The sequence below is a fragment of the Prionailurus bengalensis genome, chromosome D1 (genome assembly GCF_016509475.1).
Source record: "Prionailurus bengalensis isolate Pbe53 chromosome D1, Fcat_Pben_1.1_paternal_pri, whole genome shotgun sequence".
NCBI classification, from domain to species: domain Eukaryota; kingdom Metazoa; phylum Chordata; class Mammalia; order Carnivora; family Felidae; genus Prionailurus; species Prionailurus bengalensis.
The window spans coordinates 85,994,431-86,021,094 of NC_057346.1; the positions used below are offsets into that span (position 1 = coordinate 85,994,431).

General features: G+C 37.0%; 1 protein-coding gene across 1 annotated transcript in view; it reads right to left on the reverse strand.

Moving 5' to 3' along the window:
• The window catches only part of DCDC1 (doublecortin domain containing 1), a 309,876-nt gene that overhangs the window by 137,396 nt on the left and 145,816 nt on the right, over positions 1-26,664 (reverse strand). The gene's annotated exons all lie outside the window — the stretch shown is intronic.

Consider the following 26,664-nt stretch of genomic DNA (forward strand, 5'->3'; position numbering starts at 1 on the left):
AGCGGAGGGGCCTGACGGACTGTGTTCCCACAACAAGCGCGACTTAGCGTCTGGGAGGTCATAAGTTAACAGCTCTGCTCGGAAAGCGGGAAGGCTGGAGGACAAAGGGAGGGAGAGCTGCTGAGCCCCCTGACAACAGAGCTCAGTTTGGTGGGGAACAAAGGCGCTCGCCCGCGCCATCTCCCCCGCCCATCCCCCAGCCGAAATCCCAAAGAGAACCAGTTCCTGCCAGGGAACTTGCTCACTCCGCGCAAACACCCAACTCTGTGCTTCTGCGGAGCCAAACCTCCGGCAGCGGATCTGACTCCCTCCCGCTGCCACAGGGCCCCTCCTGAAGTGGATCACCTAAGAAGAAGCGATCTAAGCCTGCCCCTCCTGCCCCCGAGCACCTTGCCTACCCACCCCAGATAATACGCCAGATCCCCAGCATCACAAGCCTGGCAGGGTGCAAGTAGCCCAGACGAGCCACACCACCCCACAGTGAATCCCACCCCTAGGAGAGGGGAAGAGAAGGCACACACCAGTCTGACTGTGGCCCCAGCGGTGGGCTGGGGGCAGACATCAGGTCTGACTGCGGCCCCGCCCACCAACTCCAGTTATACACCAAAGCACAGGGGAAGTGCCCTGCAGGTCCTCACCACGCCAGGGACTATCCAAAATGACCAAGCGGAAGAATTCCCCTCAGAAGAATCTCCAGGAAATAACAACAGCTAATGAGCTGATCAAAAAGGACTTAAATAACATAACAGAAAGTGAATTTAGAATAATAGTCATAAAATTAATCGCTGGGCTTGAAAACAGTATACAGGACAGCAGAGAATCTCTTGCTACAGAGATCAAGGGACTAAGGAACAGTCACGAGGAGCTGAAAAACGCTTTAAACGAAATGCATAACAAAATGGAAACCACCACAGCTCGGCTTGAAGAGGCAGAGGAGAGAATAGGTGAACTAGAAGATAAAGTTATGGAAAAAGAGGAAGCTGAGAAAAAGAGAGATAAAAAAATCCAGGAGTATGAGGGGAAAATTAGAGAACTAAGTGATACACTAAAAAGAAATAATATACGCATAATTGGTATCCCAGAGGAGGAAGAGAGAGGGAAAGGTGCTGAAGGGGTACTTGAAGAAATCATAGCTGAGAACTTCCCTGAACTGGGGAAGGAAAAAGGCATTGAAATCCAAGAGGCACAGAGAACTCCCTTCAGACGTAACTTGAATCGATCTTCTGCACGACATATCATAGTGAAACTGGCAAAATACAAGGATAAAGAGAAAATTCTGAAAGCAGCAAGGGGTAAACGTGCCCTCACATACAAAGGGAGACCTATAAGACTCGTGACTGATCTCTCTTTTGAAACTTGGCAGGCCAGAAAGAATTGGCACGAGATTTTCAGGGTGCTAGACAGAAAAAATATGCAGCCAAGAATCCTTTATCCAGCAAGTCTGTCATTTAGAATAGAAGGAGAGATAAAGGTCTTCCCAAACAAACAAAAACTGAAGGAATTTGTCACCACTAAACCAGCCCTACAAGAGATCCTAAGGGGGACCCTGTGAGACAAAGTCCCAGAGACATCACTATAAGCATAAAACATACAGACATCACAATGACTCTAAACCCGTATCTTTCTATAATAACACTGAATGTAAATGGATTAAATGCGCCAACCAAAAGACATAGGGTATCAGAATGGATAAAAAAACAAGACCCATCTACTTGCTGTCTACAAGAGACTCATTTTAGACCTGAGGACACCTTTAGATTGAGAGTGAGGGGATGGAGAACTATTTATCATGCGACTGGAAGCCAAAAGAAAGCTGGAGTAGCCATACTTATATCAGACAAACTAGACTTTAAATTAAAGGCTGTAACAAGAGATGAAGAAGGACATTATATAATAGTTACAGGGTCTATCCATCAGGAAGAGCTAACAATTATCAATGTCTATGCACCGAATACCGGAGCCCCCAAATATATAAAACAATTACTCATAAACATAAGCAACCTTATTGATAAGAATGTGGTCATTGCAGGGGACTTTAATACACCACTTACAGAAATGGATAGATCATCTAGACACACGGTCAATAAAGAAACAAGGGCCCTGAATGAGACATTGGATCAGATGGACTTGACAGATATATTTAGAACTCTGCATCCCAAAGCAACAGAATATACTTTCTTCTCGAGTGCACATGGAACATTCTCCAAGATAGATCATATACTGGGTCACAAAACAGCCCTTCATAAGTTTACAAGAATTGAAATTATACCATGCTTACTTTCAGACCACAATGCTATGAAGCTTGAAATCAACCACAGAAAAAAGTCTGGAAAACCTCCAAAAGCATGGAGGTTAAAGAACACCCTACTAACGAATGAGTGGGTCAACCAGACAATTAGAGAAGAAATTAAAAAATATATGGAAACAAACGAAAATGAAAATACAACAATCCAAACGCTTTGGGACGCAGCAAAGGCAGTCCTGAGAGGAAAATACATTGCAATCCAGGCCTATCTCAAGAAACAAGAAAAATCCCAAATACTAAATCTAACAGCACACCTAAAGGAACTAGAAGCAGAACAGCAAAGGCAGCCTAAGCCCAGCAGAAGAAGAGAAATAATAAAGATCAGAGCAGAAATAAACAATATAGAAACTAAAAAAACTGTAGAGCAGATCAACGAAACCAAGAGTTGGTTTTTTGAAAAAATAAACAAAATTGACAAACCTCTAGCCAGGCTTCTCAAAAAGAAAAGGGAGATGACCCAAATAGATAAAATCATGAATGAAAATGGAATTATTACAACCAATCCCTCAGAGATACAATTATCAGGGAATACTATGAAAACTTATATGCCAACAAATTGGAAAACCTGGAAGAAATGGACAAATTCCTGAACACCCACACTCTTCCAAAACTCAATCAGGAGGAAAAAGAAAGCTTGAACAGACCCATAACCAGCGAAGAAATTGAATCGGTCATCAAAAATCTCCCAACAAATAAGAGTCCAGGACCAGATGGCTTCCCAGGGGAGTTCTACCAGACGTTTAAAGCAGAGATAATACCTATCCTTCTCAAGCTATTCCAAGAAATAGAAAGGGAAGGAAAACTTCCAGACTCATTCTATGAAGCCAGTATTACTTTGATTCCTAAACCAGACAGAGACCCAGTCAAAAAAGAGAACTACAGGCCAATATCCCTGATGAATATGGATGCAAAAATTCTCAATAAGATACTAGCAAATCGAATTCAACGGCATATAAAAAGAATTATTCACCATGATCAAGTGGGATTCATTCCTGGGATGCAGGGCTGGTTCAACATTCGCAAATCAATCAACGTGATACATCACATTAACAAAAAAAGAGAGAAGAACCATATGATCCTGTCAATCGATGCAGAAAAGGCCTTCGACAAAATCCAGCACCCTTTCTTAATAAAAACCCTTGAGAAAGTTGGGATAGAAGGAACATACTTAAGGATCATAAAAGCCATTTATGAAAAGCCCACAGCTAACATCATCCTCAACGGGGAAAAACTGAGAGCTTTTTCCCTGAGATCAGGAACACGACAAGGATGCCCACTCTCACCGCTGCTGTTTAACATAGTGCTGGAAGTTCTAGCATCAGCAATCAGACAACAAAAGGAAATCAAAGGCATCAAAATTGGCAAAGATGAAGTCAAGCTTTCGCTTTTTGCAGATGACATGATATTATACATGGAAAATCCGATAGACTCCACCAAAAGTCTGCTAGAACTGATACAGGAATTCAGCAAAGTTGCAGGCTACAAAATCAATGTACAGAAATCAGTTGCATTCTTATACACTAACAATGAAGCAACAGAAAGACAAATAAAGAAACTGATCCCATTCACAATTGCACCAAGAAGCATAAAATACCTAGGAATAAATGTCACCAAAGATGTAAAGGATCTGTATGCTGAAAACTATAGAAAGCTTAGGAAGGAAATTGAAGAAGATTTAAAGAAATGGAAAGACATTCCCTGCTCATGGATTGGAAAAATAAATATTGTCAAAATGTCAATACTACCCAAAGCTATCTACACATTCAATGCAATCCCAATCAAAATGGCACCAGCATTCTTCTCGAAACTAGAACAAGCAATCCTAAAATTCATATGGAACCACAAAAGGCCCCGAATAGCCAAAGGAATTTTGAAGAAGAAGACCAAAGCAGGAGGCATCACAATCCCAGACTTTAGCCTCTACTACAAAGCTGTCATCATCAAGACAGCATGGTATTGGCACCAAAACAGACACATAGACCAATGGAATAGAATAGAAACCCCAGAACTAGACCCACAAATGTATGGCCAACTCATCTTTGACAAAGCAGGAAAGAACATCCAATAGAAAAAAGACAGCCTCTTTAACAAATGGTGCTGGGAGAACTGGACAGCAACATGCAGAAGGTTGAAACTAGACCACTTTCTCACACCATTCACAAAAATAAACTCAAAATGGATAAAGGACCTAAATGTGAGACAGGAAACTATCAAAACCTTAGAGGAGAAAGCAGGGAAAGACCTCTCTGACCTCAGCCGTAGCAATCTCTTACTCGACACATCCCCAAAGGCAAGGGAATTAAAAGCAAAAGTGAATTACTGGGACCTTATGAAGATAAAAAGCTTCTGCACAGCAAAGGAAACAACCAACAAAACTCAAAGGCAACCAACGGAATGGGAAAAGATATTCGCAAATGACATATCAGACAAAGGGCTAGTATCCAAAATCTATAAAGAGCTCACCAAACTCCACACCCGAAAAACAAATAACCCAGTGAAGAAATGGGCAGAAAACATGAATAGACACTTCTCTAAAGAAGACATCCGGATCGCCAACAGGCACATGAAAAGATGTTCAGCGTCGCTCCTTATCAGGGAAATACAAATCAAAACCACACTCAGGTATCACCTCACGCCAGTCAGAGTGGCCAAAATGAACAAATCAGGAGACTATAGATGCTGGAGAGGATGTGGAGAAACGGGAACCCTCTTGCACTGTTGGTGGGAATGCAAATTGGTGCAGCCGCTCTGGAAAGCAGTGTGGAGGTTCCTCAAAAAATTAAAAATAGACCTACCCTATGACCCAGCAATAGCACTGCTAGGAATTTATCCAAGGGATACAGGAGCACTGATACATAGGGCCACTTGTACCCCAATGTTCATAGCAGCACTCTCAACAATAGCCAAATTATGGAAAGAGCCTAAATGTCCATCAACTGATGAATGGATAAAGAAATTGTGGTTTATATACACAGTGGAATTCTACGTGGCAATGAGAAAAAATGAAATATGGCCTTTTGTAGCAACGTGGATGGAACTGGAGAGTGTGATGCTAAGTGAAATAAGCCATACAGAGAAAGACAGATACCATATGGTTTCACTCTTATGTGGATCCTGAGAAACTTAACAGGAACCCATGGGGGAGGGGAAGGAAAAAAAAAAAGAGGTTAGAATGGGAGAGAGCCAAAGCATAAGAGACTGTTAAAAACTGAGAACAAACTGAGGGTTGATGGGGGGTGGGAGGGAGGAGAGGGTGGGTGATGGGTATTGAGGAGGGCACCTTTTGGGATGAGCACTGGGTGTTGCATGGAAACCAATTTGTCAATAAATTTCATAAAAAAAAAATAAAAAAAATAAAAGCTAATTGGGAAATTAAAAAAAAAAAAGACCACTCTGTCTCTCTAAACAACTGAAAAGCTCATCGGAGCCTATTAGAGAGGTTAGTGTTGATATTGTCTGTGTGGAAAAAGAGGGGTGAGACAGGGAAAGGGAACTATCAGATTTTCCCTTTTGAATGGGACTGTAATGAAATCATAGACTATTTTCAGCTTTTATTTGTGAACTAGTTGTCACAGATTGCTCATTGGCTTACTTTGAAGATCTCAGAGTCCCTTAGGAAACATTTTCTCATAAGTAACAGTGTCAGGGAGGATGAACATTGCCCCCACATCACAGAAAAGAAAACTGATTTTCTTTACACTTTCTGATATTTCTACTGAAGCATTATTTGCAAAAATACTGCCAGGACTCCAGGATTTCATGGCAGCTTTTATTTTTTAGCTAAAAAGCAATATCTCTGCCAAAGTTAGTATTTGACAATGTCAATAGGCAGGACTTTGTTGGGGAACAATTCTCCATGAATTTCTCTAACATATCGTCATGTCTCATGAAAAGACGCACTGACAGCTTTTGTTCTAGACTATCTTTTCAAGGATGTTTATATAGTGAACACCCTTAAAAGAGAAAGGTAGTGTCTTCCTCTGGAGCAAAGATTTGTTTCCTGAATAGGATAGTCAAGATAATAGTTTGTTCTCTCTCTCTCTCTCTCTCCCTCTCTCTCTCCTGTCTCTCGGGCAAGGGGTGGGCAGGATTGCTAGCACAGAGGATCCCCTACTTAAGACAGTTCAATTTAATAATTTTTCAAGTTCATGATGCTCCCAAAGTGATGCACATTTGGTAGAAACTGTATTTCAAATTTTGAATTTGAATCTTTTCCTGGGCTAGAGATGTGTGTTAGGATATGATACTCTCATGATGCCGGAAAGGGCAGTGAGCCACAGCTCCCACTCAGCCATGCAATCATGAGGATCAACAACCGAAACACAACCATTCTGTTTTTCCTTTCAGTGCACTTCATAAATTACATGAGATATCCCACACTTTATTATAGAATAGGGTTTGTGTTACATGATTTTGCCCAACTGCAGGCTAATGTAAGTGTTCTGAGCACATTTGAGGTAAACTAGGCTAAGCTATGACATTCAGTAGGTTAGGTGTATTACATGCATTTTTGATTTATGATACTTTCAATTTAGAAAAAATTATTGGTATATAACCCCATCATAAATTGAGGAAGATCTGTAATCCCCTTATAAGACTAAGGATTTCCAATCTTCTGTTTCCTTAGCTATGGCACAAATTTACCATTTTTATCTAAGCAGTGTCCACGTGGGCCACTCTGTGTTGCCCCCATCAGATTTGGGGGTAAGGAAAACCAATGTGAACATGAAATTTATGACTCCCTTTGAGCCCTTTTTCTCTAATCCAGGAGTTTCGTGTCCTCTGCCAGAATCCATGAAAATGTGATAGTCTAATTTGTTTGCTTGAAAATAGGATAACATTCTCAGACATTTCAGTTCTTGGCAAATTTCAGTGTGATTCTTCACAAGATTCCCCATAATTTTCTGGCTTTTAACATGCTTCTAGACCCTGATTTTAATTAATGCTCAAAGCCCACTGAGCTGGGATACTTCATTAAAGGATCAGATGCATAATTTGACATCAAATTTTAAATATTTTGTTGGATTTTTAAAATTCTATTAAAAACAGATTAAATAAAAGTGGACTGATTGTTTTTACTTGCAGATTAGATATATGTATTTAATCATATAACTGCTTTGTTTCAAAATAACTTAAGGGACTATACACAAAATGAATATAAGATTAAAATAAGAAAAAAAGCAAGACAGGAAGAATATAAGAAATAAGTAAAATGACTTTTTTACTTTTCCTCTGTATCACTTATCACACATTCAATTAACTAAATGTGTGTGCTATTGTTTGCCTCGTTTCTCATTCTTCTGCCATACTTTAAGCTCCATGAAAGTAGGAATCATGTTTATCTTATCCACTGTGAAAGCTTCTTGACACACACCAGATGCTTAGTTCATGTTTTCCTTTTTCATATAATGTATAAAAGGTAGAGGGAATGGTAGGAGTCAGAATTATGGTTAACCTATGTGACTTTCTTACTAACAGAGCCTTGAGCAATGTGCCTGGTTGAAACAGACAATTCCCAGCCTCCTTTGCAAACAGGAATGGACAAAGAGATATAATACAAATTGTGGGATTTCTAAGAAAACTCATTATGCCCTACCATACTTTCTCCTTCTTGATCCTTGTGATATACATGTAGACTAGAGTTCCAGTAGTCCTTGGATCATGAGAGGAAAGCCAGAGAATCTCAGAGACTTTAACTTTGATATCCTTGAGGCTCCTGAATTAATATCAGCAAGCGTCTACCTCCAGACTTCTCATCTTATAATCTAAGCCAAAGTTAAGTACATTGTCTGTGATACTGCAGTCAAATCTAATACTAATTAGTACAGTCATGAAGTTGTCATGAATTTCTGTAAGTGGAACTATTATGCAACTATATTTCACTCCATCAGTGGTGAGAAGGTGGTTGAACAAATAGACATAAATTTACTGAAGCATAAACCTAAGAAAAATCATTGGATGTCCAAGCAAACATGTCAACAGAAAATAACTCTTACCACAAGTCAAAATGAGTTTTCAAGATCATCAAAAAACAATTAGTCTTAAACATGACTTGCTAAAAGCCAGTTTTTCAATAAATATTATGCTTTCATACTCCAAATATTACCCTGAAAAAAGTTTAATAAGGCAACCTCTCATTTGTCATGGATTTGCCAGTTAATTTCTTGGATTCTTCTTTTTTCCTCATCCTTTAGATTTTACCCATCAGCAAGCTTTTGTGAAAATACTCAGACTACACTTTTTCTCTCTATTAACAGAAAAAACATCCTAGGCTAGGCTTCAATCTTCTAATCCATAATTACTATAATTGCTTTCTAAATGGTCTTTCCAATTCCCCCCTTTCATTCATCTATGTCATCTCATCTTAAATCCTTCCATTTCATTGTGCCATTCTTCTGTCTATAGAACACTGACCTTATTTTACTCTTGTATGTCTTAAATCTGTTCTAAAAGGTAACATCATGGAGCTCCTGGGTGGCTCAGTCAGTTGAACGTCTGACTTTGGTTCAGGTCATGATCTCACAATTTATGGGTTCAAGCCCCATGTCAGGCTCTGTGCTGACAGCTCAGAGCCTGGAGCCTGCTTCAGATTCTCTCTTTCTCTCTCTCTCTCTCTCTCTCTCTCTCTCTCCCCCTCTCCCACTTGTGCTCTTTCTCTCTCTCAAGAATAAATAAACTTAAAAAAAAAAGGTGACATCATGAGAAGACACTTTGCCCAAGCTTTTCCATAGTTCTGAATTCTGTCTTCACATTAGTGAAATTACCATTGGTTCCAGATTTAGTTAGGACATCTGGGCCTTCTGTTTTCCAATCCTTTTGACAAATCCTATACCTTATTTTTAAAGGACTAATAATATTCCTTGAATAATACAGCTTAATTTCTATTCACTTGGAGACAGAAACAATAACAAATTTACATTTCATACCCTGTAATCTAATGTTTGATCCAGCCACCTCAACAACAAAACAGCACCACATTTCTGAAAGGCTAATGCATTTCAGGATCAAAGATTTGTTTTTCCTACTTTATACTTACTTTTTGTTTGAGACAAGAGGCTACTGAGATCCAAACCTCAATATTTGGGTATAGATAAGTCAGGATGGGAAAACCAGCATCCTGATATAACAGTTCAGAAGTGACCCATGAGAAAAGACCACTGCATCCATCTCTAGAACAGAAGTAGGTAAATTTTTTTTCTTTAAAGAGCTAGATAATAAATGTTTTCAGATTTACTAGCCATATAGTTTCTATTGCAACTACTCAGTTCTGGTGTTGTAGCATGAAAGCAGCCATAGACAATACATAACAAATAAACATGGCTGTGTTTCTATAAAACAGGTTGCAGACCAGATTTGGCCCATGGCCTACAGTTTGTTAATCCTCCAACTAAGATTTATTTTTCAATCTACATGTCTATTACAGGTTGACTGGATACATCGTATCTCTTCACTGCAGGACCCAAAACCAAAAATGATGGCTCAGCTACCATCCTCACCAGTCACAGTGGCAGAAGAAAAGAAAATTCTCTAAGGTCTTGAATAGAAAATCAAAGGGTCCATCTTCGAAGTCACAAACATTATTTCCATTTACGACGTACTGGCCAGAACTAGTCAGATGGCTCACCCAACTATCAGGAGCTTCCTAGTATAATCATATGATGTCTGAAAAGCAGAGAGCCTGAAATACTTGGCAAAGAGCATTAGTGACTACCAGCATCGAGTTTAAATCAAAAAATGTTTTGGGGAAAGTTTTCTTTGATTCAGACAACTTTTGTGTGTACAGTACTGACAAATTGTAGCCCATCAAAGTAAGCTTAGAGACATTTCAACTGATCTAATAATCATTCTAGATAGATATAGTTGAAAGACTCATGATCTCTCAAAAGATTTATTCTTCTGTGAGAAATTCATTTGGCATATTTCACTTTACATAATACATTAAGGAAGAGTAATTGATAAAAGAGAAAACAAATGATTGAATGAAAAACTTGATGGTCAGAGTGACAGATTTCCATCATGTAAAAGGTGCAAAATAGCACAGATATGCATATATATAATTACAGATCCTATGATGCTTCTTAACAATAATTTTCAAAAATTATATATTTTCCCTATCAACTAAGGCTAAATCCAAGATGATACCTTCTAATATCTATTAACCAGATTTTCTTTTCTAATATCTTTTGAAAAAAGTAATTATCAGTTTTAGTCTAAGAATTCTTTTTTTTTAAATATGAAATTTATTGTCAAATTGGTTTCCATACAACACCCAGTGCTCTTTCCAACAGGTGCCCTCCTCAATACCCCTCACCCACCCTCACCTCCCTCCCACCCCCCATCAACCCTCAGTTTGTTCTCAGTTTTTCAGAATTCTTTTTTTTTAAAGTAAGCTCCACACCTAGCATGGGACTTTGAATTCACAACCCCAAGACCAAGAGTTGCATGCTTCACCAACTGAGCCAGCCAGTCTAAGAATTCTAAGATTGTTTTAATTATAAGAATAGAAACTGGGGGGGGGGGGGCGCCTGGGTGGCTCAGTCTGTTAAGTGTCTGACTTTGGCTCAGGTCATGGTCTCACAGTTCATGAGTTTGAGCCCTGCATTCGGCTCTCTGCTGTCAGCACAGAGCCCACTTCGTATCCTCTGTCTCCCTCTCTCTCTGCACATCCCCTGCTCATTCTCTCTCTCTCTCTCTCTCTCTCTCTCTCTCTCTCTCTCTCTCCCTCCCTCTCTCTCAAAAATAAATAAACATTTAAATAAATAGACACTAGGGTTACACATTAATTTTTAAAAGAACTAGAGACATTTCCTGGGAATGCCACTCATTGCTAAATTAGTGAAATTAAGTTGAAAATAGGATTTCCCATTCATATTATTGCCTACTTACTAATATCAGTATAAAGTCCACAAACTAGTAGTTACCAAAAAAAGGACTTCATAACTATACATATTAATAACAAGTGATCAAACTCCAAAGAAATGATGCACATATAAACAGAATCACAGACTCTTCAGAACTGAAAGAGACCTGAGAAGTAATCAATGCAATTTTCTATACCACTCAATTCTCAAAAGGAAAAACAAGTGACCATGAAGATTATATATCAATGCCTGAAGGGTAGAGGATGATTGCCTTCAAATTATAATTTTAAATTTGGAAAAAATCTTTTGTTTTTATAAGAAAAACTACCGAAAGTAAATGTACTTTGTTAAGGGAGATTTGAAGGTAATAAAATAGGAAAAAATTGGGAGTGAGCCCAATAAATGAATTCCACATATGACGTATATCACCTGATGCTCATTCACATAGGTAAAGTACTATTAGAAATATTATTTACACTGGATTTATAAGAACTTCATATTTTAAGATGAGTACAAAAATCAAAGCTGATTATTTACTTATTGCAATGCAATAACCAAAAAGGAATCTCAAACTCTGTAACATCTTCCATTTCATTGAATTAAAGTTTATTCTATCTCTGGATTATATAAATTTGACAACATCCAATCTGCCTCCAGGAACTATTTCCACTGGAAGACAGTAAGCCACTAAAGTAGATGTAAAAATGAACAAAAATGAACACAATGAACAAAATTTAGCTTACTGGAACACAGGCTTGTTTAGATACCTGGACTAGCATTACTCTCTCAAAAAACTGTCATTAACCTTGTCCAAAATATGAATTTACTATAATCAATTCTACAAGATTTCCTCATGCTTCTCTACACACACACACACACACACACACACACACACACACACACACACCTTTTTAGATAGCTGAAGGTGGCAGCCAAAAAAAGAACATATGACAAAACTTTCGTCCAGTTAGGATGTGCATATTCTTCAGAGAAAAGTCCAGTCTCATTCATTTCACTAATGTGCTGACTGTATAAATATGTTTTAAAATGGCATAATGTGGCCTTCTTAATTTGAATACTATTTTATTCACAATTTCACAGATATTATTTTTTTAAAATAGATTTGAGATATTTTTTTACTCTCTAAAATGTGATATTCTGTGCCATGCCAATTTAGAAACCTCTTAAACATATTATCAGCACATAGCTGCAAAATCTATAAACTTCCTGAGTGAAATAGCCTTTTGAATCACAAGTAATACGAAGAATTCCCACCACTGGAGAAATACTCAAGAATTCTTGTCCATTGGTGTTTCCTAAAACTTTACTTTGAGAGGAAAATGGAAAAACAGTTCCAAGATAGCTCTTTGATGGCTAAAGTTATCAAGTTTTAAGTTTTATTAAAGACCATAGCTCTTTTTAGCTGTTATATGTGATGAAGAAAATTGCACTTAGATTTCTGTTTTGTGGCTAAAGAACCCAGGCCATTTTATTAAGACAGGAAGTCCACCACAAGAGCAGCTGTCTGAAGTTACACTAAAATTTATTCATTTTCTTTAAAAGTGTTGTTGGTTATCAATTAAATGCAAGCACTAACCTATGTGCTGGAAACACAATAGTCTCTGTAGTGAATATTTTTTCTCTTTTCTTTCTTTTAAAACATTATTCAGTATTCAAGTTCCCTTTCAATTTAGGGGTAATTTAGGCAGCATTCCCTACTGAGCCCTGTATTGGTGGGTGGTAGTGCTCTGTCTTCCTCCCATAAAAGCCAAGGGAGAGGATTCTTCCAGGGAGCACAAGGTATAGACACATGAGCAAGATTCAGCCCCTCAGGTGACCGTACCTGGACTTTCCATCTGGAGTGAGAAACCCAAAGACAAAAAAAGGGTTATTAGCCTCTGCTCCTCTCTTGATTTCTGCCCATTTCCTGAACCCCCTCCTCCATCTCCTGCAGATTCTCTATCATTCAATGCTTGTTTTGTTTTGTTTTGTTTTGTTTTGTTTTGTTTAGGTAGCCAGTTGGATTTCGTGTATTATAATTGAGAACACTGATTAATGCAGTCTGAATGAAGCAAATAACAATGCTGAATTCACAATCAAGATGTATAGTGAGAATCAGTGGAGAAATATTCTTATTTTTTAAACGTTCTCCATTATTCACCATCAAGTGCTAGCTTCCAAAACTCTGCTCAGCCATCTGCAAGAAGGTTTTAGACTCATTGTCAGGGCAGTAAATTGTGTGGAAAATAAAATAACAATATGTCAAAACCTGGTTATCTGCCTTGCTTTAACATTTGGATGCCAATCACAAGTTATGCTCCACACTGAGTTTTGTTGGTTGTCAAAAGGAAAGAAGATTGGCTGAATTCATGAACCGAAGACCAGAGTTGCCATGCAAAAGACTAGCTGCTTCAAAACCTGATCATCTTGGAGGAACTTGGGATGTTTAACAGGTAATCTAAGGTTTTTAATATGCTGAACCTGAAGCTTCAAGGGCAAGCATCAACATCACTGCTAATTTCAATAATTGTATCCAACATTTAAAGCCAAACAACAACTATGGATATAGGAAATTTGTGGTAAAATGTCCTTCATTTTCTTATTTTGATGATGCTTTCAAATATGTACCTACCTCCTCATGGGACTCCAAGCTTCCCTTCCTGCATCCATTCTCCCCAGAGGATCTAGGGAGATCTTCCAAATATAAATCAGTGCATTTAACTCCCCTACTTACAGTACTCCAAAGATTTTCCACCACACTTACCATAAAACCCCACACCTGCCTACTAGCCTCATATCACCTGGACCCTGCATTTTCTCAGATCTCAGCCCCCTATACTCTCTTCCTTACTGAGACATACTTTCCTTCTTGTTATTTCCTAAACACTGTATGCTCATTTTATCTGGGGTCTTTTGTACTAGCTATTCCCTATTCCTGCAGAGATATAGATTATCATCGTCCATCAGGTCTTGGTTTAAATGCCACCTCCTCAGAGAAGCCCTCCTTGTCCAGCCACCCAGTCATTCACTGAATATATTACCTGCACTGGGTCCAGTTTGTGCTCCACCCAAGGCCCATGAAAACCAAATATCTCTGTTCTGTGCCAGAAGGGCCCTAGTGACCATTCATTACAGTTACTCCCGCAGTAAGGTCCTGGCCACCACTACCAATGTAGCCTTCATAGGCCAACAAGCCCCACAGACAGTGCCAACTAACAAGGAGAGCCCTTGGCTAACAAGTAGCCTTCCAGCTACTCCAGACTCAGAGTCTGACTTTGCCAAAAGTTTCCTGGGCAGTTAGCAGAGTTAGCAGAGACTGGAGATGGCAAGGGAGCAGCAAATCATTGTCAGTCTTATTCCCCTATCCTTCTATATGCTGTTCTGAAAGGCAGAAACATCATGCAGTCTTTCTGGAAACACCCTGCAAGACAAGCATCCGACAGTTGCAAACCTGTAGCCAGTTAGGTGATGCATCCCTTTGAACTGGGTCTCCCTCCTTTTCTGCCTCTCTTCCTATTTTCTCTAACTCTTGATTCCCTGGTATAATAAAACATTATCATGGAAGCTTTTGTCTTAAGGAGCCCAAGGTAAAACACTGACACAATTTTAATTCATTTCCGAATATTTTCTTACTTAACTGTTTGTTTATATGACTATTCCCTACTTCCAACCTCCAAGAGCCATGGTCCCCTCACCTCAACATACACAGAATGTAAACCTTTGGAGCTTGTTTGAATACTCTTTACCTATCTTGTTTACTAGGGCTTTGAAGGATATCTGACACTTAAGATGCTCAATAAATATTTGTTGAATAAATAAAAAGAGCACAACAGCACAGCATCTAATGCCAGCTAAGTATGCCAATTTGACTATAAAGGCAACAAGAGATTCAGTGGGACTATATCTGTCTTGACAACTGCTGTGTCCTCAAGGCCTAACACAGTATCTGGCATGCAGCTGCTCTCAAAAATATGTTTGACTGATTAATGAATTGGAAAGCAATATTAATGACTAGAAATTGTTGGCAAGAACTGATTACTCCATGAGGGAATGTTGGCTAAGAGTTGTAAAGGCACCAAACAAGAGTATAATTTTGTCCCACTCTATCAGATTTTCAGCATCATACCATGTTTCAAGCAAAGATTGTACTCAGGAACTAAATATTGAATGTATTCAATCTACAAAAACTGATAGCAAATTCAAGTGTTAGCAATAATTATTCAAGATCATTCTAATCACTGCATACATGCATCTCATTATCAATGTTTAGAATAATCTATAATATTTAATTCAATGCATTTGTCCAATGCAAGCAATTGCCTATTAATGGATCTTTAGGTTGTTTCCAATTTGTAATTGTAAACACTACTTTAATAAATGACATTGAACATCTAGCTTGAAATACTTGTTAAAAGACATCCCTGTTTTGATACATAGTGCTTAATCACTTCCAAAAACTTTGCCTTATTTTTTACACTCCCACTACAAGGCTCAGGAAATATCTATTTTACTCACACTCTCACCAACTCTAGGTGTGAGCAATCTTTTTAATCATTATCATAATGTTAGGTGAAAACTTACACCATATTTTGATTTTCATTTTTAAAATTATCTGTGAGCTCAATTAACATCATTCAGTATTTTAAGGGCCATTGTGTTTCTTTTCTCCTATAAACCTACTATTTATATCCCAGGCCTGTTTTTCTACCATTCACCTATTTCCTATTGACTTGAAAGGGCTCTGTATCTTCAGATATTAGGTCTTTGTCATGTGTGCTGCAAATTTTGTCTCTAGTCTATCATTTGTCTTTCAATTTTCTTCTACTTTAATGACAAATCTTCATTAAGTTTTTTTTTTTAATCACAAGCAGGCATTAAGGAAGATAGAAGAGTGTTCTACATGTCCATATACAATGACAAAAGGTATATAAAAAGGGTGGTATATTTGAGTAGTGTGAACTCTGAAAAAGGAATTTTGTTGATTGGTGGTGATACAAGATCAGGATCAACAGGTGGACTCAATGAGTGCTTATCAGTCCTCCTCACATAGTGAGGAGAAGGGGGAGCAGAGGCGGGCAGTGGAAAGAAGAGCAAATGCAAATGGAGACCATCATACGTCTATGGACAATTAGGTTTCAACTGAAGCAAAGAGGTGAAGGGATGAAGGATGGAGAGGGTGAAGGCTTTGTCTAGTAAGTCTTCTCGTATTATTCAGATTTTGTCATATTCATTCTCATCTATGCTCCTTTGCTTCACCATAAATTTTCCTTCATCTAACATGCCCCTTACATTCTATTTCACCTGTCCAATATACACTTTTGTAAAGAAGCATATATTGTAAATATGCAGCGGCTGTATTTTAAACTTCATTGTATGCCTGGCATGTCCAGCATATGGTAGATTCTCTATAAGTATAGAGTCTTCTATACACAGATAAATGGTCCAATCTGATCACACAAAGAAGAAACCAGAGATCCACACTCTCCTTTTCTCTATTCAGCCTATTACAAAGTGCCACCAACTCTGACTCACCAAAATGTCTCAAATTCTTCTCTGTTATAATCTTCACTCTCACCTTCTAAGCTCAGGTCTTTGTTCTCACCTGGACTATTGCAATGGCTTTTTGATGAATTTTTCACTATTTTTGACTATTAGACCACTCCGATTTATTCCCTCACATTTTTTAAAGATTTTATTTATTTATTTATTTATTTATTTATTTATTTATTTATTTATTTATTTTGCAGGGGAGGGCAGAGGGAGAGAGAGAGAGAGAGAGAGAGGATCCCAAGCAGGCTCCACAACCCAGCATGGAGCCCAATGTGGGGCTCGATCTCATGACCATGAGATCATGACCTGAGCGAATATATTGTTATTTTTTCCCTAATAATTCAAGTCTAATTGTTTTACTTCCTAGTTAAAAATATCATGGGAAAACTCCTTACGATGACCAAAAGGACCAGTGTCTGCCTCCCTTTCCAGCTATGTATCCTACCCAGGATCCTTATCCACTGAACTATGTTTCCACTATAGTAACTATATATCCAACTGTATCAACTATATATTTAGAGCTCCCCCTATGTGCCACTGTTTACCAGACCTCTGTTCCTTGACATAAGCCATTTCTCTGGCAAGAATATCCCTCCACCTTTCCTAAGGCCCAGTCATGCTTTATAATTCAGCTTGTAGGCTTTCCCTGATATGTGTGTACACACATACACACACAGAAAATGTGTTACTCCCTCTTTCCTGCTACCTTAGCACATTGCTTGGATCTATATTAGAGAAATTGTTACATCATAGTGACTGCATTTATCTACAGGACTGTGTCTCCTAACTAAACCATGAGCATATCAGGCCAGGGCCAAAAACTTTCAGTTTTGTATATTTCACTGCTAACACCGTACGTACCTGGTACACACACACTTAGTTAACAGTAAATGCTGAATGAATGCATGCGTGAGTATTTGTTGATTGATTTTCTCACCTTTCTACTACCTTTCTATTATATGGTAGTGGGATTCTGAAAGTTAACTGCTCCTCCTACCATGTGCCAGTTTATTAGTTTCCACGGACAGTTATAGCAACAAGAAAGAGGATACAAAGAACAATCCTGTTTTTACCAAAACTCTTGTCATATTCTGGCATACTCATTTCCACCCGAGTAAACATCTCAAACTAGACAATAAAATGCTATATCTGAGCTTCCAAAGGTAATTTTAAAGTCCTGCCAGAGATTCAGAAGTGTTTGTGGGGAAGTTATGATGGCTGGAAAACAAGAACAACAGAAAGCTATTTTGAGGATTCTATAGATAAGGTTAAGGGGCGTGAAATTTTCTAGCTGCTCACTACATCTCAGGGTCACAGGCTCCATAGTGTAGAATCAAAGTACTAAACAAGTAAGAGAATACCAAATCTAAGTGTTTGGGTCACAAGAAAGTGATACAACATGACTCTATACCTTTTGAAAGTGATGCTTATGAAGTGCTATTCAAATTTTGGGTTGTAAGACCAGAATGATAGGGTTTCTAGGCTTTTGATCAGTAAAAATTGACCGTAAGCCCCTAAAAGTGCGGTCTTGTCTGTTTGTCACTGAATGCCTTTTTTAGCCTAAGAGAGAAAAGTAAAATAGAAGGTTAATAGGAATTTAGAAAATTATCTAAATTGTTAATAATGGCTAAGTCCTCTGTGTACTTAATTCTTTTAATATATTCTTTTAACATAGAATCTTTTAACATTCCTGGCCAACATAACTGAAATAAAAATTTATTTGGCACTATTAATGTATAGTAACAGAAATATTACAAATATGGGTGAGGTTGGAAAGCTACCCTAGAGAAGAATTCTGAGCACCTAGCTTTTCAGAGTGTTATGACACCAAGAATGAATGTCGAGATCCAACCACACATTATTGAACTCTGACAAGTCAATAAGGCTAATTCTTGGCTGAAATAGACCTCAGCTCAACCTGTTCAGCCTCCTTAATTTTACAAGTGAAAAACTGAGTCTGAAAGCAAAGAGTTATATCCAGGATCCAAGAGTGACCAGTGGCAGATACTAGTCTCTTAAATCTCAGGACAGATGCCAGGATGGAAAATCCACACTGCTGCTTCCTGTCAATTTCCAAACTTCTTCAAAGCCTTTAAAAAAAAACTGGCAATGTATAAAAAGAGCCATAAAACTTTATTCTTTGGAATATACTAAAGACAAAATAGTGTACAAAGCTATTCCTATTAAACATAATGGTTTTGTTTACTGCTATATCTCCAGCAACTAGAATAGTCCCTGGAACTTACTAGGAATTGATAAATATTTATTAAATAAAATAAATCCCCAAACCCAAGAATAAGGTAATATCTAAGAAACTGTAGCATATGGATATGGAGCTATTGACAATGACCAGAAAACCACAATGAAATACCACTACACACTTACTAGAATGACTAAAATTAAAAAGACTGGCAATACCAAGTGTTGGTGAAGATACAGTATAACTGGAACCCTCATACACTAATGTAACGGTAGGACCATGAATTGGCACAACCAACCACTTTGGAAAATATCTTGTCAGTATCTGTTAAAACTAACCATATGCCTATCCTACGCCCTAGCAATTCTACTCCAAGATGTATATATCCAATAGAAATAAATAAATAGGGGAGCCTAGGTGGCTCAGTCAGCTGAGTGACCAACTCTTGATTTGTGCTCAGGCCATGATCTCATGGTTCACAAGTTCAAGCCCTCTCAACCTTGGGATTCTCTCTCTCTCTCTCTCTCTCTCTTTGCCCTCCACTGCTCAAGCTCTCTTTCTCCCTCTCTAAATAGGTTAAGAAACATCAAAAAATTTTTTAAATAAAAGGAATGAGTAAATATATCCACCAAAACACATGTCCAACAACACATATTATTATTTATAATAATAGGAAACTAACTGGAAATAACCCAAATTTCTACCTACAGGTGAATGAATAAATAAATTGCAATATGGTGTGGTATAGCTTATAATGGATGCTATACAGCAATATGAAAGAATAAATTAAGATACTCAACAACATGAATGAATCTCACAGACATGCTGCAATCTCATGGTTCGTGAGTTAGAGCCCCACACCGGGCTCTCTGCTGTCAGCGTGGAGTCTGCTTGGGATCCTCTGTCTCCCTCTTTCTCTGCCCCTCCCCTGCTTGAGCTTTCTTTCTCTCTCAAAAATAAATGAAACATTAAAAAAATAAAACTCAAAAAAAATTTTAAAAGACTTACGAAATTTTTACTAGAGCAAACAAATTATTCATAAATCAGTCATTAAACAATTCGTTATGCTAAGCATATGTTATCCATAAGCTAAGCATTGGATCAAGTACAACAGAGGGGTGCCTGGGTGTCTCAATCAGTTGAGTGTCTGACTCTTGGTTTCAGCTCAGGTTAAGAGCTCACAGTTCTTGTGTTCGAGGTCCACGAGGGGCTCTGCACTGCCAGTGCAGAGCCTGCTTGGGATTCTTTCTCTCCCTCCCTCTCTCTCTGTCCCTCCCCCGCTCATACTCTCTATCTCAAAATAAATTAACTTAAAAAAAATGTAGAGTAGAAACAAAAAGGCAAAGATCCCTTCCCTGTGCAGGAGATACAAGTGAATCCTTTTTTCCCATAGTTTGAGTGATAAATGCAAACTACGCTTTTGTGCTGATCTCTCAATAATAATGCAGCTTAGGCTACATCAGTTTGTACTTGTTCACAAATTGTGATGTATATGTTCTTACATCAGCATGTGGATTACTTCTCTAATTGGATTCTAAGCCTTTCCAGGGCACGGACTGTGATTCTTTTTTTTTTTTTTTTTTTATGAGTAATCCTTGTACAGGGTTCACAGAGAACAAGTGCCCAATAAATATTTTTAGCAAATAGATTGATTCCTTCTCCTTGGAAAAACAATATATGGCATACAGGCAACCAGGAAAATGCCCCATTACCTTCTAATGGCCTCACCCTCCTGCAGAGAGGACCATCACACTAGACACTGAAAGCCATTCAATAGTCCTTTGGGAACTCAACCAAGGGGAATATTTAAATCTGTTGACTGTGCTTACTCAATACAAAGAATCATTTACTTGATACCATCCAGTCTTGTGGATTGAAATGTTTTACCTGAATGTATGATTTCAGGACAAAGAAAAAATATTTTGAGAAAGCCCTCATGCCAATTCTTTTTTTTAATGTGTATTTATTCATTTATTTATTTTTGAGAGAGAGAGAGAGAGAGAATGCAAATAGGGAAAGGGCAGAGAGAGGGAGACAGAGAATCCCAAGCAGGCTCCGTACTCTTAGCCCAGAGTCTGACACAGGGCATGATCCCATGAACCATGAGTTCATGACCTGAGCTGAAATCAGGAGTCAGACACTTAACTGACTGAGCCACCCAGGCACCCCTGCTCCATGCCAATTTTTAACAGTACACACGTAGCAAGTCAATGACTGTAGACAGTGAAACTGAACTAGACAAAAATTCAGATTCAAGCCTGTTTGGGCCAGCTCTTGATAATAATATTAAATAGGAAAATCTTCAAGCTCTATCTTTCACAGAAACAATGAGAAAAGTAAGAAAAAACATCAGATATACTTAGTTCTAGCACCACTACAGTCATTTAACTACAAATAGCCTTCAAAAACTAAAGTTCTATAATATCATCATTGGTAATTTTTCACAAGCCCTTGCCTTCTAATCAGTGTTGACAAGACTGTCTCTTGCTATGTCACACCAGTACAGTGGAAACACATTTATAATTGGCAGGGGATCATGCCCCCAAGATTTAGTCCAAAGTTCTCTACCAGAATTTCTAATGACACCAACTAAACTAATAAGAATTCATTTAAAAAGCTATTGTTCAGGGTAATTTTTTCTGATTATTCCACATGCTCATTCTGGAAAATTTAGAAAAGCTAAGAAAAAATTTTAAGTTACTCATTATCCCACAACCTATGGGGAAAAAAAAACACTATGTGTTTTCCTTTACACATAGAAACATATCTTTATATAATGAAAACCATATTTTTATTCTGTTCTATAATTTTACTTTTTGGTGAACGCTATATAGTAGTAAGCCTGCTCTGCATCACCAAAATAGTTCCATGAATATTATTGTAACGCAATTTTACCTTATGTAAGTACCATAACTTATTTACTCTTTCCTTTATTGGTGTAGAACAAATCTTTGGTTGTCATTTTGCAATTTCTGCCATACCTGTACCATCTGAGGAAATGATGATGCAAGGGGCAGAGTATGGAGTTGAGCACTTACCAGTCAAGTGATTTTGAATACTTAACTACTTTGAGCTTATTTCATCATCACTAACACTGAATAATGTTTACTTCACTTTTGTTATGAGAACTAATTGATATGATCCATGTGCAAACGTTTGCTGAAGTATACAGTGGTGAATCCTACAACTGTTTTTTGTCATCATTATCAAATGAACAGCGATAAAGCCCTTAAGTATTACTGAGAGGCCTATGTTATTGTTCCCAACACAGCAAAACTACACAATAATCTGCCTCTACAACTAAAGAATATATGTAAGAGCTATCATGGAGTTAATCAGCATCCACCCTTCTATTATGGTTTTAGCTAATGTTCCTTTCACTCATCTATAAAATTGTCTCAATGGTAGTTCCTGATTTTTACATAAAAAATGTCTAAGGTAACAATTTTAGTTGGAAGGTGTTATCATGGGATTTGTTTGAAGGCAATTTTTGGCTAGCAAGTGAATATTTTTATTTAGTGTTCTAAAACAATAAAAACATGAATTCTAAAGATGCTTTCTTTCACACTTTAAATGATTTTGAAAAAATAGCAAGAGATCACATCAAAATATAACTTTATCCTTATTTGGAGGACTCAGAGATAACAAAAGGCTAAGCTTCTGCCACTAAGTGTCCACCACTTGCCAGCCTTGTCACCATTTAAGATTCCTGCTTCCTCTCTTGGCCTCCTCTTTTCTACTTCTTTATTATTTAATTCGTACTCTTTTCCACGGTTTTGGCCTTTTTTTTTTTTACACTTACCATTAGCCAATTATTGTGACCCTTTTCTACCAATAGTGAACTAATCAATCCTACCACAACAGGGATAATTTTGGGTATTTGGGTCTTCTCAACTATTTTCCTTAATGCTCACATCTTAAAGAACCATTCCTCATTGCCAGAAATGTTTTTTAACTTATAGTTCCTAATGTTTCAGGTTGTCCCAAAAACTGACCTCTGAATAGTTATAATATTTTTACAAAAGAGATGACTGCAAAAATTAACTATTTAAAAAATAAATGAATGAAATAAATTTATTGACAACATATAGTGAAAACAACTGGCTCATTGATTTTTTTTTATTCAAAGGAGGATATTTTGGCTTAATGAAGACAAAAGCAAAAATATAATAGCTGATTTTAAAGAAGTTCTTTAACTAAAATCTCAGCATCCAACTTTAATGACTTTTTCCTTCATCAATGATTCACATTTATTGAGCATCCATTGGAGCAATCTGGGACCAGCCCTAAAAGCTCTCACTGTGAGATATTATAAAATAGCTGGAAAAGCCTCTTGAGTACTAATGATCACAAACATCCATAAAGCAAGTCACTTTGTATTACATGCACTCAGAGAAGATGAAAATTTGTCTCTGTTATAAGCTGGAACCTAAGTTTGTCTAAGTGTATCAATAATTTACCATTTAAGGAAATTTAGAGAGGATCAACAAAACTTAAGAATCCCGGCTAAAAATAATCAGACCAAAACCTCATGAAATTTTCTATCAAATTTGGAAGAGGACTTTGTCTTTCGGCATGCCTGGAACTTACCAGAAATATAAGGCAGGGCATCGAGACTGTCACATGGCAGATACTAATTGTTCCGATTAAAGTCTAACAAGCTTGCTTCCCTGCTGCTCTGAGAATGTCTCTGACTTTTGATCCTGACATCTGTGTCTTACAAGAATTTCACTCTGCTCTGACATTCCTTCTGATGTTGATCCAGGAATTAATGGATTGTGAAAAAGCTGGCAGGATATCATTTAAAAAATAGAATTCCTAGTGTACAAGTGATGAAAAGGTATCAGAATTCACATACTCTGTGTCTGATACCAACAAAATTCTCAGGTTTGGATGTTTGGATTTTTAATGCTAGTTGAAAACAGGACTGAAAATAAAATTTAGCTAAAATATTCTCATGACAAAAATCGTTATTTCAAAATGTTCTTTTATCACATAGGAAGGGAAGAATACATATTTTTACAAATTACTAATACAAATTCTATATGAGATACTTTGCTCTGAATGACTTCTTTTAATATATACAGTTAATCATCTTTTATAAGGAATATGATGTTTTTATACAATGGAAAATTTTGCTTAGAAAACATGAGCTTTAAAAAATTACCGAAAATGACCCAGTAATATTTGTTTTATCTTTCTAATAATTTATAATTTGGTTAGAGACATAGAACCCAAGTAAACTATTGATAAAAGGGAGAATCTTAATTAAGGAAAGTATCTAATTTTTAAATATAGAAAAGTTTAAATTAAAACTGTCTTAAGATGTGTTTTAAATTAAGGAATTCTCTTCAGGATTGAAATTTTACACATCAGAAGATACTGCCTTGCATTTCATGGTTCTGGATAATTACTAGATGCCAGTGGATAACTTAAACATAGCTTAGAGTCATTGACATTAATGTGTGACAAGCATTACAGAACATATTTAGTAATTTTAAATGGAAAAAGTAAAAGGATTTTTGAAAAACAGGGAAAAGTACCATAGTGGCAATAATATAATTTTTTGAGTAAGGGAAAAATTCTCCTTCATGTCATAATAATCAGAAATTCAACAAATTAAAAAGGAACACAAGTCAATTTAATTGTTAGAGCTATAATTAATGTGAAAATTAATAAGGTTAAGTTATTTAATTCATCTATTCAAGCAAATATCTAATTTTCACATTAAAAAGAGCATCTTTGTTTTTAAAATCCATGGATTTCTGATGATTTGTTTAGATAAATTATTTTAGTAATTTTTATACCTCATCTGTTATTTCAAGAAATAAGGTGACAAATTCACTAAAATAAGTAAAAATGACTGACAGCATGCTATCATTGACCACTAAAAGTCATCTTATATTGATTTGTGTTATCTTATGATATTAATTGTTTAATGTTTTACATATTACTTTTTATGACATGTCAAACTGCCAAGTACTCTACAAATTACATGATCACTACACTAAAGTATGCATTACTTGTTCTTTAAGAGAAAGACTTTCTGGTTCCCAAATCTCCTCCAATCAGCTCTCTTTACACATCCCCTATTAAGGCATTTTCTACACTTCACAAAATCAAATAATTGTCAGTCATCTCCATTATATTGTAAGCCCCTTAAGAGTGAAGACCAGGCCTATCATCGTTATTGTTATACCTCCGGACTTAGACAGTACTTAATAAATGCCCAGTGAATAAATAAATGAATGTGGCTCCTACTAGGTTATTTCTTATTTCAATGATTTCTTTGCATCTTTCTTTTATTGTATGTTGACAAATGCTTCTTGAACAAGTATATAAAATATATTAAATATTAAATTAAAATCTGTGTGTTATTAAAATTAAATAATATATTAACATTATTAGGAAATATATAGCAGCCATACACTTTTTCAATATGGTCATTTTATAAATGTCAAAAGTCTGTCATATTAATTACCCACTTATATAGCTTAAACATTTTAAGAAAGTATTGAATAATTAAGGAGATATCAAGTCTAGAAAATGTGATATTCAAAGCAGGAAGACAGTGTCACAATATCCACAATCACCATCTGCACCCAGATAGTTTCTTAAGGTTTCTTGACATTGCCTTTGACACCCAGTACCCTTTCCCCCACCTAGCTTGCCTAAAATAATCAATCATTGAACAAAAATATATGAAGAAGTGGTGCCCAAACTAAAAATCAAGACAGAGAGGGAGAGGAAAAAAATATGGTGAAATACAAGATGAAGCATTAAATCAGAAAGGGTTTGGCCACATTAAAAAAAAATAAAACTGTGAAATTTGCAAAAGTAAGACAGAGATTTAGAAGTATTATATATGACTGGGGGGATAAAAATAAGACAGTTGGGAAATGAAAATGAAGAGAACAAATTAGACAAGCCATTCATTTTAATCTTTAAAAGACTGTAACTCACTGTCATCAGACAGGATGTGTCAGAGTTAGCACATTTTCTTTTATGCTTCTGAAGGCTTTTTCCCCTTAAAAGTATAGCCTTACGTTGAAAAGTAAAAAAAAATGGTATTTGTTTTTAAATAAATCATTTTTAGATTTCCAGCTGGCTTCACTTTGATACAGGCAAGGAGATACAGGGACTGTGAATTCTGAGTCTGCCTCCATATTGCATCACAGTGTCAAAAATCTCAAAAGTGGTTTGAACCATGAGCCATAAAAAAGTACAAGACACTTAAGACTATGAACCTAGGTACCCAGCCCACAAATCTCCACTCCAGCAGCAAGTCTGGCATGGTAGGTACTGTGGTCCTCTCATACTGGCCATTCTCCTTTAACTTGTTTTAAATGATGGAACCATAAAGTTATGTGATTTTGTCCAAGCTATTCACACCAGGACAATTTTGCACTGTTTCAAATTTATAACAATGATAGATAAAATCAAAAAGAAGAAAATAAAATCCAAACAACAGAGCCAGTCTCAAAGCCGAGATAAACTTCAGAGATAAGAAAGGATTAAAGTTATTGGCCAGTTAGTTGGGAAGAGTGGAGGTATACAGATGCTGTTGAGAGTCTAATTCCTGTGAGCTAATGAGTATGAAGATGCTCCACATAATCAGAGTTCAATAAGGGCATTTCCTTGGAAAAGAGGCTCAGGTGAACAAAAAAAAAAAAGCATCTAACCCACTGCTTTGGATATATGATATATTATGTAGAAAGCCAAGTGATAAGTGAGAAAAAAGACGTGGC